We start from the raw sequence: 18,372 nt of genomic DNA on the forward strand, positions 1-18,372 counted from the left end.
CACTTATCTGAACCTAACCATCACCGAAATCAAAGAATTAGGCTTGACAAAATATCCATAAAACGTGCTTACTTCACAATACCTAACCCAACCTAACCTAACCATCACCGAAGTCAGAGAATTCGACATTGCCAAAATATCCACAAAAAGTTCTTATCCTACCAAACCCCACCCATCTGAACCTAACCATCACCGAAATCAAAGAATTAGGCTTGACAAAATATCCACAAAACGTGCTTACCTCACAATACCAAACCCAACCTAACCTAACCATCACCGAAGTCAGAGAATTCGACAATGCCAAAATATCCACAAAAAGTTCTTATCCTACCAAACCTCACCCATCTGAACCTAACCATCACCGAAATTAAAGAATTGGACATTGCCAAAATATTCACAAAACATGCTTACTTCACAATATTTAACCCAACCTAACCTAACCATCACCAAAGTCAGAGAATTCGACATTGCCAAAATATCCACAAAAAGTTCTTATCCTACCAAACCTCACCCATCTGAACCTAACCATCACCGAAATTAAAGAATTAGACATTACCAAAATATCCACAAAACGTGCTTACCTCACCATACCTAATCTAACCTAACCTAACCATCACCAAAGTCAAAGAGTTTGACATTGCCAAAATATCCACAAAAAGTTATTACCCCACCAAACCTCACCCATCTGAACCTTACCATCACCGAAATCAAATAAATTGGACATTGCCAAAATATCCACAAAACATGCTTTTTCACCGTACCTAACCTAACCTAAGCTAACCATCACCGAAGTCAGAGAATTCGACATTGCCAAAATATCCACAAAAAGTTCTTATCCTAACAAACCTCACCCATCTGAACCTTACCATCACCGAAATCAAAGAATAAGACATTGCCAAAATATCCACAAAACGTGCGTACCTCACAATACCTAACCCAACCTAACCTTACCATCACCAAAGTCAGAGATTTTGACATTGCCAAAATATCCACAAAAAGTTTTTATCCTACCAAACCTCACCCATCTGAACCTAACCATCACCGTAATCAAAGAATTAAACATTGCCATAATATCCACAAAACGTGCTTATCTCACAATACCTAACCCAACCTAACCTAACCATCACCGAAGTCAGAGATTTCGACATTGCCAAAATATCCACAAAAAGTTCTTATCCTACCAAACCTCACCAATCTGAACCTAACAATCACCGAAATCAAAGAATTGGACATTGCCAAAATATCCACAAAACGTTCTTACTTCACAATACCTAATGCAATCTAACCTAACCATCACCGAAGTCAGAAAATTCGACATTGCCAAAATATCCACAAAAAGTTCTTATCCGACCAAACCTCACCCATCTGAACCTAACCATCACCGAAATCTAAGAATTGGATATTGCCAAAATATCCACAAAACGTGCTTACCTCACAATACCATACCCAACCTAACCTAACCATCACCGAAGTCAGAGAATTCGACATTGACAAAATATCCACAAAAAGTTCTTATCCTACCAAACCTCACCCATCTGAACCTAACCATCACCGAAATCAAAGAATTGGACATTGCCAAAATATCCACAAAACGTGCTTAACTCACCATACCTAACTTAACCTAACCTTACCATCACCGAAGTCAAAGAATTCTACATTGCCAAAATATCCACAAAAAGTTCTTATCCTACCAAACATCTCCCATCTGAACCTAACCTTCACCGAAATCAAAGATTTAGACATTGCCAAAATATCCACAAAACGTGCTTACTTCACAATAACTAACCCAACCTAACCTAACCATCACCGAAGTCAGAGAATTCGACATTGCCAAAATATCCACAAAAAGTTCTTATCCTACCAAACCTCACTTATCTGAACCTAACCATCACCGAAATCAAAGAATTAGACAATGATAAAATATCCACAAAACGTGCTTACTTCACAATACCTAACCCAACCTAACCTAACCATCACCGAAGTCAGAGAATTCGACATTGCCAAAATATCCACAAAAAGTTCTTATCCTACCAAACCTCACTTATCTGAACCTAACCATCACCGAAATCAAAGAATTAGGCTTGACAAAATATCCATAAAACGTGCTTACTTTACAATACCTAACCCAACCTAACCTAACCATCACCGAAGTCAGAGAATTCGACATTGCCAAAATATCCACAAAAAGTTCTTATCCTACCAAACCTCACCCATCTGAACCTAACTATCACCGAAATCAAAGAATTGGACATTGCGAAAATATCCACAAAACGTGCTTACTTCACAATACCTAAACCAACCTAACCTAACCATCACCGAAGTCAGAGAATTCGACATTGCCAAAATATCCACAAAAAGTTCTTATTCTACCAAACCTCACTTATCTGAACCTAACCATCACTGAAATCAAAGAATTGGACAATGATACAATATCCACAAAACGTGCTTACCTCACAATACCTAACCCAACCTAACCTAACCATCACCGAAGTCAGAGAATTCGACATTGCCAAAATATCCACAAAAAGTTCTTATCCTACCAAATTTCACCCATCTGAACCTAACGATCATCGAAATCAAAGAATTGGACATTGCCAAAATATCCACAAAACGTGCTTACCTCACTATACCTTATCCAACCTAACCTAACCATCACCGAAGTCAGAGAATTCGACATTGCCAAAATATCCACAAAAATTTCTTATCCTACAAAACCTCACCCATCTGAACCTAACCATCACCGAAATCAAAGAATTAGACATTGCTAAAATATCCACAAAACGTGCTTACCTCACCATATTTAACCCAACCTAACCTTATCATCACCGAAGTCAAAGAATTCGACATTGCCAAAATATCCACAAAAAGTTCTTATCCTACCAAACCTCTCCCATCTGAACCTAACCATCACTGAAATCAAAGAATTCGACATTGACAAAATATCCACAAAACGTGCTTCCCTCACCATACCTAACCCAACCTAACCTTACCATCACCGAAGTCCGAGAATTCGACATTGCCAAAATATCCACAAAAAGTTCTTATCCTACCAAACCTCACCCATCTGAACCTAACCATCACAGAAATTAAAGAATTAGGCTTGCCAAAATATCCACAAAACGTGTTTACCTCACAATACCTAACCCAACCTAACCTAACCATCACCGAAGTCAGAGAATTCGACATTGCCAAAATATCCACAAAAAGTTCTTATCCTACCAAACCTCACTTATCTGAACCTAACCATCACCGAAATCAAAGAATTAGGCTTGACAAAATATCCATAAAACGTGCTTACTTCACAATACCTAACCCAACCTAACCTAACCATCACCGAAGTCAGAGAATTCGACATTGCCAAAATATCCACAAAAAGTTCTTATCCTACCAAACCTCACCCATCTGAACCTAACCATCACGGAAATCAAAAAATTAGGCTTGATAAAAAATCCACAAAACGTGCGTACCTCACAATACCTAACCTAACCTAACCTAACCATCACCGAAGTCAGAGAGTTCGACAATGCCAAAATATCCACAAAAAGTTCTTATCCTACCAAACCTCACCCATCTGAACCTAACCATCACCGAAATCAAAGAATTAGGCTTGACAAAATATCCATAAAACGTGCTTACCTCACAATACCTAACCCAACCTAACCTAACCATCACCGAAGTCAGAGAATTCGACATTGCCAAAATATCCACAAAAAGTTCTTATCCTACAAAACCTCACCCATCTGAACCTAACCATCACCGAAATCAAAGAATTGGATATTGATAAATAATCCACAAAACGAGTTTACCTCACAATACCTAACCCAACCTAACCTAACCATCACCGAAGTCAGAGAATTCGACATTGCCAAAATATCCACAAAAAGTTCTTATCCTACCAAACCTCACTTATCTGAACCTAACCATCACCGAAATCAAAGAATTAGACAATGATAAAATATCCACAAAACGTGCTTACTTCACAATACCTAACCCAACCTAACCTAACCATCACCGAAGTCAGAGAATTCGACATTGCCAAAATATCCACAAAAAGTTCTTATCCTACCAAATTTCACCCATCTGAACCTAACGATCATCGAAATCAAAGAAATGGACATTGCCAAAATATCCACAAAACGTGCTTACCTCACTATACCTTATCCAACCTAACCTAACCATCACCGAAGTCAGAGAATTCGACATTGCCAAAATATCCACAAAAATTTTTTATCCTACAAAACCTCACCCATCTGAACCTAACCATCACCGAAATCAAAGAATTAGACATTGCCAAAATATCCACAAAACGTGCTTACCTCACCATATTTAACCCAACCTAACCTTATCATCACCGAAGTCAAAGAATTCGACATTGCCAAAATATCCACAAAAAGTTCTTATCCTACCAAACCTCACCCATCTGAACCTAACCATCACAGAAATTAAAGAATTAGGCTTGCCAAAATATCCACAAAACGTGTTTACCTCACAATACCTAACCCAACCTAACCTAACCATCACCGAAGTCAGAGAATTCGACATTGCCAAAATATCCACAAAAAGTTCTTATCCTACCAAACCTCACTTATCTGAACCTAACCATCACCGAAATCAAAGAATTAGGCTTGACAAAATATCCATAAAACGTGCTTACTTCACAATACCTAACCCAACCTAACCTAACCATCACCGAAGTCAGAGAATTCGACATTGCCAAAATATCCACAAAAAGTTCTTATCCTACAGAACCTCACCCATCTGAACCTAACCATCACCGAAATCAAAGAATTGGACATTGCGAAAATATCCACAAAACGTGCTTACTTCACAATACCTAAACCAACCTAACCTAACCATCACCGAAGTCAGAGAATTCGACATTGCCAAAATATCCACAAAAAGTTCTTATTCTACCAAACCTCACTTATCTGAACCTAACCATCACTGAAATCAAAGAATTGGACAATAATACAATATCCACAAAACGTGCTTACCTCACAATACCTAACCCAACCTAACCTAACCATCACCGAAGTCAGAGAATTCGACATTGCCAAAATATCCACAAAAAGATCTTAACCTACCAAACCTCACTTATCTGAACCTAACCATCACCGAAATCAAAGAATTAGACAATGATAAAATATCCACAAAACGTGCTTACTTCACAAAACCTAAACCAACCTAACCTAACCATCACCGAAGTCAGAGAATTCGACATTGCCAAAATATCCACAAAAAGTTCTTATCCTACCAAACCTCACTTATCTGAACCTAACCATCACCGAAATCAAAGAATTAGGCTTGACAAAATATCCATAAAATGTGCTTACTTCACAATACCTAACCTAACCTAACCTAACCATCACCGAAGTCAGAGAATTCGACATTGCCAAAATATCCACAAAAAGTTCTTATCCTACCAAACCTCACCCATCTGAACCTAACCATCACCGAAATCAAAGAATTAGGCTTGACAAAATATCCACAAAACGTGCTTACCTCACAATACCAAACCCAACCTAAGCTAACCATCACCGAAGTCAGAGAATTCGACAATGCCAAAATATCCACAAAAAGTTCTTATCCTACCAAACCTCACCCATCTGAACCTAACCATCACCGAAATTAAAGAATTAGGCTTGCCAAAATATCCACAAAACGTGTTTACCTCACATTACCTAACCCAACCTAACCTAACCATCACCGAAGTCAGAGAATTTGACATTGCCAAAATATCCACAAAAAGTTCTTATCCTACCAAACCTCACCCATCTGAACCTAACCATCACCGAAATCAAGGAATTGGACATTAATAAAATATCCACGAAACGTGCCTTTCTCACAATATCTTATCCAACCTAACCTAACCATCACCGAAGTCAGAGAATTCGACATTGCCAAAATATCCACAAAAAGTTCTTATCCTACAGAACCTCACCCATCTGAACCTAACCATCACCGAAATCAAAGAATTGGACATTGCGAAAATATCCACAAAACGTGCTTACTTCACAATACCTAAACCAACCTAACCTAACCATCACCGAAGTCAGAGAATTCGACATTGCCAAAATATCCACAAAAAGTTCTTATTCTACCAAACCTCACTTATCTGAACCTAACCATCACTGAAATCAAAGAATTGGACAATGATACAATATCCACAAAACGTGCTTACCTCACAATACCTAACCCAACCTAACCTAACCATCACCGAAGTCAGAGAATTCGACATTGCCAAAATATCCACAAAAAGTTCTTATCCTACCAAATTTCACCCATCTGAACCTAACGATCATCGAAATCAAAGAATTGGACATTGCCAAAATATCCACAAAACGTGCTTACCTCACTTTACCTTATCCAACCTAACCTAACCATCACCGAAGTCAGAGAATTCGACATTGCCAAAATATCCACAAAAATTTCTTATCCTACAAAACCTCACCCATCTGAACCTAACCATCACCGAAATCAAAGAATTAGACATTGCCAAAATATCCACAAAACGTGCTTACCTCACCATATTTAACCCAACCTAACCTTATCATCACCGAAGTCAAAGAATTCGACATTGCCAAAATATCCACAAAAAGTTCTTATCCTACCAAACCTCTCCCATCTGAACCTAACCATCACTGAAATCAAAGAATTCGACATTGACAAAATATCCACAAAACGTGCTTCCCTCACCATACCTAACCCAACCTAACCTTACCATCACCGAAGTCCGAGGATTCGACATTGCCAAAATATCCACAAAAAGTTCTTATCCTACCAAACCTCACCCATCTGAACCTAACCATCACAGAAATTAAAGAATTAGGCTTGCCAAAATATCCACAAAACGTGTTTACCTCACAATACCTAACCCAACCTAACCTAACCATCACCGAAGTCAGAGAATTCGACATTGCCAAAATATCCACAAAAAGTTCTTATCCTACCAAACCTCACTTATCTGAACCTAACCATCACCGAAATCAAAGAATTAGGCTTAACAAAATATCCATAAAACGTGCTTACTTCACAATACCTAACCCAACCTAACCTAACGATCACCGAAGTCAGAGAATTCGACATTGCCAAAATATCCACAAAAAGTTCTTATCCTACCAAACCTCACCCATCTGAACCTAACCATCACCGAAATCAAAAAATTAGGCTTGACAAAAAATCCACAAAACGTGCGTACCTCACAATACCTAACCTAACCTAACCTAACCATCACCGAAGTCAGAGAGTTCGACAATGCCAAAATATCCACAAAAAGTTCTTATCCTACCAAACCTCACCCATCTGAACCTAACCATCACCGAAATCAAAGAATTAGGCTTGACAAAATATCCATAAAACGTGCTTACCTCACAATACCTAACCCAACCTAACCTAACCATCACCGAAGTCAGAGAATTCGACATTGCCAAAATATCCACAAAAAGTTCTTATCCTACAAAACCTCACCCATCTGAACCTAACCATCACCGAAATCAAAGAATTGGATATTGATAAATAATCCACAAAACGAGTTTACCTCACAATACCTAACCCAACCTAACCTTACCATCACCGAAGTCAGAGAATTCGACATTGCCAAAATATCCACAAAAAGTTCTTATCCTACCAAACCTCACTTATCTGAACCTAACCATCACCGAAATCAAAGAATTAGACAATGATAAAATATCCACAAAACGTGCTTACTTCACAATACCTAACCCAACCTAACCTAACCATCACCGAAGTCAGAGAATTCGACATTGCCAAAATATCCACAAAAAGTTCTTATCCTACCAAACCTCACCCATCTGAACCTAACCATCACCGAAATCAAAGAATTGGATATTGATAAATAATCCACAAAACGAGTTTACCTCACAATACCTAACCCAACCTAACCTAACCATCACCGAAGTCAGAGAATTCGACATTGCCAAAATATCCACAAAAAGTTCTTATCCTACCAAACCTCACTTATCTGAACCTAACCATCACTGAAATCAAAGAATTAGACAATGATAAAATATCCACAAAACGTGCTTACTTCACAATACCTAACCCAACCTAACCTAACCATCACCGAAGTCAGAGAATTCGACATTGCCAAAATATCCACAAAAAGTTCTTATCCTACCAAACCTCACCCATCTGAACCTAACCATCACCGAAATCAAAGAATTGGATATTGATAAATAATCCACAAAACGAGTTTACCTCACAATACCTAACCCAACCTAACCTAACCATCACCGAAGTCAGAAAATTCGACATTGCCAAAATATCCACAAAAAGTTCTTATCCTACCAAACCTCACTTATCTGAACCTAACCATCACCGAAATCAAAGAATTAGGCTTGACAAAATATCCATAAAACGTGCTTACCTCACATTACCTAACCCAACCTAACCTAACCATCACCGAAGTCAGAGAATTCGACATTGCCAAAATATCCACAAAAAGTTCTTATCCTACCAAACCTCACCCATCTGAACCTAACCATCACCGAAATCAAAGAATTGGACATTAATAAAATATCCACGAAACGTGCCTTTCTCACAATATCTTATCCAACCTAACCTAACCATCACCGAAGTCAGAGAATTCGACATTGCCAAAATATCCACAAAAAGTTCTTATCCTACAGAACCTCACCCATCTGAACCTAACCATCACCGAAATCAAAGAATTGGACATTGCGAAAATATCCACAAAACGTGCTTACTTCACAATACCTAAACCAACCTAACCTAACCATCACCGAAGTCAGAGAATTCGACATTGCCAAAATATCCACAAAAAGTTCTTATTCTACCAAACCTCACTTATCTGAACCTAACCATCACTGAAATCAAAGAATTGGACAATGATACAATATCCACAAAACGTGCTTACCTCACAATACCTAACCCAACCTAACCCAACCATCACCGAAGTCAGAGAATTCGACATTGCCAAAATATCCACAAAAAGTTCTTATCCTACCAAATTTCACCCATCTGAACCTAACGATCATCGAAATCAAAGAATTGGACATTGCCAAAATATCCACAAAACGTGCTTACCTCACTATACCTTATCCAACCTAACCTTACCATCACCGAAGTCAGAGAATTCGACATTGCCAAAATATCCACAAAAATTTCTTATCCTACAAAACCTCACCCATCTGAACCTAACCATCACCGAAATCAAAGAATTAGACATTGCCAAAATATCCACAAAACGTGCTTACCTCACCATATTTAACCCAACCTAACCTTATCATCACCGAAGTCAAAGAATTCGACATTGCCAAAATATCCACAAAAAGTTCTTATCCTACCAAACCTCTCCCATCTGAACCTAACCATCACTGAAATCAAAGAATTCGACATTGACAAAATATCCACAAAACGTGCTTCCCTCACCATACCTAACCCAACCTAACCTTACCATCACCGAAGTCCGAGAATTCGACATTGCCAAAATATCCACAAAAAGTTCTTATCCTACCAAACCTCACCCATCTGAACCTAACCATCACAGAAATTAAAGAATTAGGCTTGCCAAAATATCCACAAAACGTGTTTACCTCACAATACCTAACCCAACCTAACCTAACCATCACCGAAGTCAGAGAATTCGACATTGCCAAAATATCCACAAAAAGTTCTTATCCTACCAAACCTCACTTATCTGAACCTAACCATCACCGAAATCAAAGAATTAGGCTTGACAAAATATCCATAAAACGTGCTTACTTCACAATACCTAACCCAACCTAACCTAACCATCACCGAAGTCAGAGAATTCGACATTGCCAAAATATCCACAAAAAGTTCTTATCCTACCAAACCTCACCCATCTGAACCTAACCATCACCGAAATCAAAAAATTAGGCTTGACAAAAAATCCACAAAACGTGCGTACCTCACAATACCTAACCTAACCTAACCTAACCATCACCGAAGTCAGAGAGTTCGACAATGCCAAAATATCCACAAAAAGTTCTTATCCTACCAAACCTCACCCATCTGAACCTAACCATCACCGAAATCAAAGAATTAGGCTTGACAAAATATCCATAAAACGTGCTTACCTCACAATACATAACCCAACCTAACCTTACCATCACCGAAGTCAGAGAATTCGACATTGCCAAAATATCCACAAAAAGTTCTTATCCTACAAAACCTCACCCATCTGAACCTAACCATCACCGAAATCAAAGAATTGGATATTAATAAATAATCCACAAAACGAGTTTACCTCACAATACCTAACCCAACCTAACCTTACCATCACCGAAGTCAGAGAATTCGACATTGCCAAAATATCCACAAAAAGTTCTTATCCTACCAAACCTCACTTATCTGAACCTAACCATCACCGAAATCAAAGAATTAGACAATGATAAAATATCCACAAAACGTGCTTACTTCACAATACCTAACCCAACCTAACCTAACCATCACCGAAGTCAGAGAATTCGACATTGCCAAAATATCCACAAAAAGTTCTTATCCTACCAAACCTCACCCATCTGAACCTAACCATCACCGAAATCAAAGAATTGGATAATGATAAATAATCCACAAAACGAGTTTACCTCACAATACCTAACCCAACCTAACCTAACCATCACCGAAGTCAGAGAATTCGACATTGCCAAAATATCCACAAAAAGTTCTTATCCTACCAAACCTCACTTATCTGAACCTAACCATCACCGAAATCAAAGAATTAGACAATGATAAAATATCCACAAAACGTGCTTACTTCACAATACCTAACCCAACCTAACCTAACCATCACCGAAGTCAGAGAATTCGACATTGCCAAAATATCCACAAAAAGTTCTTATCCTACCAAACCTCACCCATCTGAACCTAACCATCACCGAAATCAAAGAATTGGATATTGATAAATAATCCACAAAACGAGTTTACCTCACAATACCTAACCCAACCTAACCTAACCATCACCGAAGTCAGAGAATTCGACATTGCCAAAATATCCACAAAAAGTTCTTATCCTACCAAACCTCACTTATCTGAACCTAACCATCACCGAAATCAAAGAATTAGGCTTGACAAAATATCCATAAAACGTGCTTACTTCACAATACCTAACCCAACCTAACCTAACCATCACCGAAGTCAGAGAATTCGACATTGCCAAAATATCCACAAAAAGTTCTTATCCTACCAAACCTCACCCATTCGAACCTAACCATCACCGAAATCAAAGAATTAGGCTTGACAAAATATCCATAAAACGTGCTTACCTCACAATACCTAACCCAACCTAACCTAACCATCACCGAAGTCAGAGAATTCGACATTGCCAAAATATCCACAAAAAGTTCTTATCCTACCAAACCTCACCCATCTGAACCTAACCATCACCGAAATCAAAAAATTGGATATTGATAAATAATCCACAAAACGAGTTTACCTCACAATACCTTACCCAACCTAACCTAACCATCACCGAAGTCAGAGAATTCGACATTGCCAAAATATCCACAAAAAGTTCTTATCCTACCAAACCTCACTTATCTGAACCTAACCATCACCGAAATCAAAGAATTAGACAATGATAAAATATCCACAAAACGTGCTTACTTCACAATACCTAACCCAACCTAACCTAACCATCACCGAAGTCAGAGAATTCGACATTGCCAAAATATCCACAAAAAGTTCTTATCCTACCAAACCTCACTTATCTGAACCTAACCATCACCGAAATCAAAGAATTAGGCTTAACAAAATATCCATAAAACGTGCTTACTTTTTTTTTTTTTTTTTTTTTTTTTTTTTTTTTTTTCCGGCGGGGGGAAATCTTCTAGAAGACACCACCGACGTGTTTAATTCCGGTGGTAGTGTGGGATTTTTACCCACTAAAACCCCCCTCCTCTTCAGCTACCACCCGGCTACTAATTAAGTATTGCTCAAGGGTGGCAGCCAGAATAGCCATCTAGGCTCTCGTCATTTTACAAAGTCGAGACCATCACTGAAATCAAAGAATTCGACATTGACAAAATATCCACAAAACGTGCTTCCCTCACCATACCTAACCCAAGCTAACCTTACCATCACCGAAGTCCGAGAATTCGACATTGCCAAAATATCCACAAAAAAATCTTATCCTACCAAACCTCACCCATCTGAACCTAACCATCACAGAAATTAAAGAATTAGGCTTGCCAAAATATCCACAAAACGTGTTTACCTCACAATACCTAACCCAACCTAACCTAACCATCACCGAAGTCAGAGAATTCGACATTGCCAAAATATCCACAAAAAGTTCTTATCCTACCAAACCTCACTTATCTGAACCTAACCATCACCGAAATCAAAGAATTAGGCTTGAGAAAATATCCATAAAACGTGCTTACTTCACAATACCTAACCCAACCTAACCTAACCATCACCGAAGTCAGAGAATTCGACATTGCCAAAATATCCACAAAAAGTTCTTATCCTACCAAACCTCACCCATCTGAACCTAACCATCACCGAAATCAAAAAATTAGGCTTGACAAAAAATCCACAAAACGTGCGTACCTCACAATACCTAACCTAACCTAACCTAACCATCACCGAAGTCAGAGAGTTCGACAATGCCAAAATATCCACAAAAAGTTCTTATCCTACCAAACCTCACCCATCTGAACCTAACCATCACCGAAATCAAAGAATTAGGCTTGACAAAATATCCATAAAACGTGCTTACCTCACAATACCTAACCCAAACTAACCTAACCATCACCGAAGTCAGAGAATTCGACATTGCCAAAATATCCACAAAAAGTTCTTATCCTACAAAACCTCACCCATCTGAACCTAACCATCACCGAAATCAAAGAATTGGATATTGATAAATAATCCACAAAACGAGTTTACCTCACAATACCTAACCCAACCTAACCTAACCATCACCGAAGTCAGAGAATTCGACATTGCCAAAATATCCACAAAAAGTTCTTATCCTACCAAACCTCACTTATCTGAACCTAACCATCACCGAAATCAAAGAATTAGACAATGATAAAATATCCACAAAACGTGCTTACTTCACAATACCTAACCCAAACTAACCTAACCATCACCGAAGTCAGAGAATTCGACATTGCCAAAATATCCACAAAAAGTTCTTATCCTACCAAACCTCACCCATCTGAACCTAACCATCACCGAAATCAAAGAATTGGATATTGATAAATAATCCACAAAACGAGTTTACCTCACAATACCTAACCCAACCTAACCTAACCATCACCGAAGTCAGAGAATTCGACATTGCCAAAATATCCACAAAAAGTTCTTATCCTACCAAACCTCACTTATCTGAACCTAACCATCACCGAAATCAAAGAATTAGACAATGATAAAATATCCACAAAACGTCCTTACTTCACAATACCTAACCCAACCTAACCTAACCATCACCGAAGTCAGAGAATTCGACATTGCCAAAATATCCACAAAAAGTTCTTATCCTACCAAACCTCACCCATCTGAACCTAACCATCACCGAAATCAAAGAATTGGATATTGATAAATAATCCACAACACGAGTTTACCTCACAATACCTAACCCAACCTAACCTAACCATCACCGAAGTCAGAGAATTCGACATTGCCAAAATATCCACAAAAAGTTCTTATCCTACCAAACCTCACTTATCTGAACCTAACCATCACCGAAATCAAAGAATTAGGCTTGGCAAAATATCCATAAAACGTGCTTACTTCACAATACCTAACCCAACCTAACCTAACCATCACCGAAGTCAGAGAATTCGACATTGCCAAAATATCCACAAAAAGTTCTTATCCTACCAAACCTCACCCATCTGAACCTAACCATCACCGAAATCAAAGAATTAGGCTTGACAAAATATCCACAAAACGTGCTTACCTCACAATACCAAACCCAACCTAACCTAACCATCACCGAAGTCAGAGAATTTGACAATGCCAAAATATCCACAAAAAGTTCTTATCCTACCAAACCTCACCCATCTGAACCTAACCATCACCGAAATCAAAGAATTAGGCTTGACAAAATATCCAAAAAACGTGCTTACCTCACAATACCTAACCCAACCTAACCTAACCATCACCGAAGTCAGAGAATTCGACATTGCCAAAATATCCACAAAAAGTTCTTATCCTACCAAACCTCACCCATCTGAACCTAACCATCACCGAAATCAAAAAATTGGATATTGATAAATAATCCACAAAACGAGTTTACCTCACAATACCTTACCCAACCTAACCTAACCATCACCGAAGTCAGAGAATTCGACATTGCCAAAATATCCACAAAAAGTTCTTATCCTACCAAACCTCACTTATCTGAACCTAACCATCACCGAAATCAAAGAATTAGACAATGATAAAATATCCACAAAACGTGCTTACTTCACAATACCTAACCCAACCTAACCTAACCATCACCGAAGTCAGAGAATTCGACATTGCCAAAATATCCACAAAAAGTTCTTATCCTACCAAACCTCACCCATCTGAACCTAACCATCACCGAAATCAAAGAATTGGACATTGCCAAAATATCCACAAAACGTACTTACCTCACAATACCTAACCCAACCTAACCTAACCATCACCGAAGTCAGAGAATCCAACATTGCCAAAATATCCAAAAAAAATTAATACCCCACCAAACCTAAGCATCTGATCCTAACCATCACCGAAATCGAAAAAATGGACATTGCCAAAATATCTACAAAACGAGTTTTCCTCACTATACCTTATCCAACTTAACCTAACCATCACCGAAGTCAGAGAATTCGACAATGCCAAAATATCCACAAAAAGTTCTTATCCTACCAAACCTCACCCATCTGAACCTAACCATCACCGAAATTAAAGAATTAGGCTTGCCAAAATATCCACAAAACGTGCTTACCTCACAATACTTAACCCAACCTAACCTAACCATCACCGAAGTCAGAGAATTCGACATTGCCAAAATATCCACAAAAAGTTCTTATCCTACCAAACCTCACTTATCTGAACCTAACCATCACCGAAATCAAAGAATTAGACAATGATAAAATATCCACAAAACGTGCTTACTTCACAATACCTAACCCAACCTAACCTAACCATCACCGAAGTCAGAGAATTCGACATTGCCAAAATATCCACAAAAAGTTCTTATCCTACCAAACCTCACCCATCTGAACCTTACCATCACCGAAATCAAAGAATTGGATATTGATAAATAATCCACAAAACGAGTTTACCTCACAATACCTAACCCAACCTAACCTAACCATCACCGAAGTCAGAGAATTCGACATTGCCAAAATATCCACAAAAAGTTCTTATCCTACCAAACCTCACTTATCTGAACCTAACCATCACCGAAATCAAAGAATTAGACAATGATAAAATATCCACAAAACGTGCTTACTTCACAATACCTAACCCAACCTAACCTAACCATCACCGAAGTCAGAGAATTCGACATTGCCAAAATATCCACAAAAAGTTCTTATCCTACAGAACCTCACCCATCTGAACCTAACCATCACCGAAATCAAAGAATTGGACATTGCGAAAATATCCACAAAACGTGCTTACTTCACAATACCTAAACCAACCTAACCTAACCATCACCGAAGTCAGAGAATTCGACATTGCCAAAATATCCACAAAAAGTTCTTATTCTACCAAACCTCACTTATCTGAACCTAACCATCACTGAAATCAAAGAATTGGACAATGATACAATATCCACAAAACGTGCTTACCTCACAATACCTAACCCAACCTAACCTAACCATCACCGAAGTCAGAGAATTCGACATTGCCAAAATATCCACAAAAAGTTCTTATCCTACCAAATTTCACCCATCTGAACCTAACGATCATCGAAATCAAAGAATTGGACATTGCCAAAATATCCACAAAACGTGCTTACCTCACTATACCTTATCCAACCTAACCTAACCATCACCGAAGTCAGAGAATTCGACATTGCCAAAATATCCACAAAAATTTCTTATCCTACAAAACCTCACCCATCTGAACCTAACCATCACCGAAATCAAAGAATTAGACATTGCCAAAATATCCACAAAACGTGCTTACCTCACCATATTTAACCCAACCTAACCTTATCATCACCGAAGTCAAAGAATTCGACATTGCCAAAATATCCACAAAAAGTTCTTATCCTACCAAACCTCTCCCATCTGAACCTAACCATCACTGAAATCAAAGAATTCGACATTGACAAAATATCCACAAAACGTGCTTCCCTCACCATACCTAACCCAACCTAACCTTACCATCACCGAAGTCCGAGAATTCGACATTGCCAAAATATCCACAAAAAGTTCTTATCCTACCAAACCTCACCCATCTGAACCTAACCATCACAGAAATTAAAGAATTAGGCTTGCCAAAATATCCACAAAACGTGTTTACCTCACAATACCTAACCCAACCTAACCTAACCATCACCGAAGTCAGAGAATTCGACATTGCCAAAATATCCACAAAAAGTTCTTATCCTACCAAACCTCACTTATCTGAACCTAACCATCACCGAAATCAAAGAATTAGGCTTAACAAAATATCCATAAAACGTGCTTACTTCACAATACCTAACCCAACCTAACCTAACCATCACCGAAGTCAGAGAATTCGACATTGCCAAAATATCCACAAAAAGTTCTTATCCTACCAAACCTCACCCATCTGAACCTAACCATCACCGAAATCAAAAAATTAGGCTTGACAAAAAATCCACAAAACGTGCGTACCTCACAATACCTAACCTAACCTAACCTAACCATCACCGAAGTCAGAGAGTTCGACAATGCCAAAATATCCACAAAAAGTTCTTATCCTACCAAACCTCACCCATCTGAACCTAACCATCACCGAAATCAAAGAATTAGGCTTGACAAAATATCCATAAAACGTGCTTACCTCACAATACCTAACCCAACCTAACCTAACCATCACCGAAGTCAGAGAATTCGACATTGCCAAAATATCCACAAAAAGTTCTTATCCTACAAAACCTCACCCATCTGAACCTAACCATCACCGAAATCAAAGAATTGGATATTGATAAATAATCCACAAAACGAGTTTACCTCACAATACCTAACCCAACCTAACCTAACCATCACCGAAGTCAGAGAATTCGACATTGCCAAAATATCCACAAAAAGTTCTTATCCTACCAAACCTCACTTATCTGAACCTAACCATCACCGAAATCAAAGAATTAGACAATGATAAAATATCCACAAAACGTGCTTACTTCACAATACCTAACCCAACCTAACCTAACCATCACCGAAGTCAGAGAATTCGACATTGCCAAAATATCCACAAAAAGTTCTTATCCTACCAAACCTCACCCATCTGAACCTAACCATCACCGAAATCAAAGAATTGGATATTGATAAATAATCCACAAAACGAGTTTACCTCACAATACCTAACCCAACCTAACCTAACCATCACCGAAGTCAGAGAATTCGACATTGCCAAAATATCCACAAAAAGTTCTTATCCTACCAAACCTCACTTATCTGAACCTAACCATCACTGAAATCAAAGAATTAGACAATGATAAAATATCCACAAAACGTGCTTACTTCACAATACCTAACCCAACCTAACCTAACCATCACCGAAGTCAGAGAATTCGACATTGCCAAAATATCCACAAAAAGTTCTTATCCTACCAAACCTCACCCATCTGAACCTAACCATCACCGAAATCAAAGAATTGGATATTGATAAATAATCCACAAAACGAGTTTACCTCACAATACCTAACCCAACCTAACCTAACCATCACCGAAGTCAGAAAATTCGACATTGCCAAAATATCCACAAAAAGTTCTTATCCTACCAAACCTCACTTATCTGAACCTAACCATCACCGAAATCAAAGAATTAGGCTTGACAAAATATCCATAAAACGTGCTTACCTCACAATACCTAACCCAACCTAACCTAACCATCACCGAAGTCAGAGAATTCGACATTGCCAAAATATCCACAAAAAGTTCTTATCCTACCAAACCTCACCCATCTGAACCTAACCATCACCGAAATCAAAGAATTGGACATTAATAAAATATCCACGAAACGTGCCTTTCTCACAATATCTTATCCAACCTAACCTAACCATCACCGAAGTCAGAGAATTCGACATTGCCAAAATATCCACAAAAAGTTCTTATCCTACAGAACCTCACCCATCTGAACCTAACCATCACCGAAATCAAAGAATTGGACATTGCGAAAATATCCACAAAACGTGCTTACTTCACAATACCTAAACCAACCTAACCTTACCATCACCGAAGTCAG

Source organism: Arctopsyche grandis, unplaced genomic scaffold (assembly GCF_051622035.1).
Source record: "Arctopsyche grandis isolate Sample6627 unplaced genomic scaffold, ASM5162203v2 HiC_scaffold_32, whole genome shotgun sequence".
Lineage (NCBI taxonomy): Eukaryota > Metazoa > Arthropoda > Insecta > Trichoptera > Hydropsychidae > Arctopsyche > Arctopsyche grandis.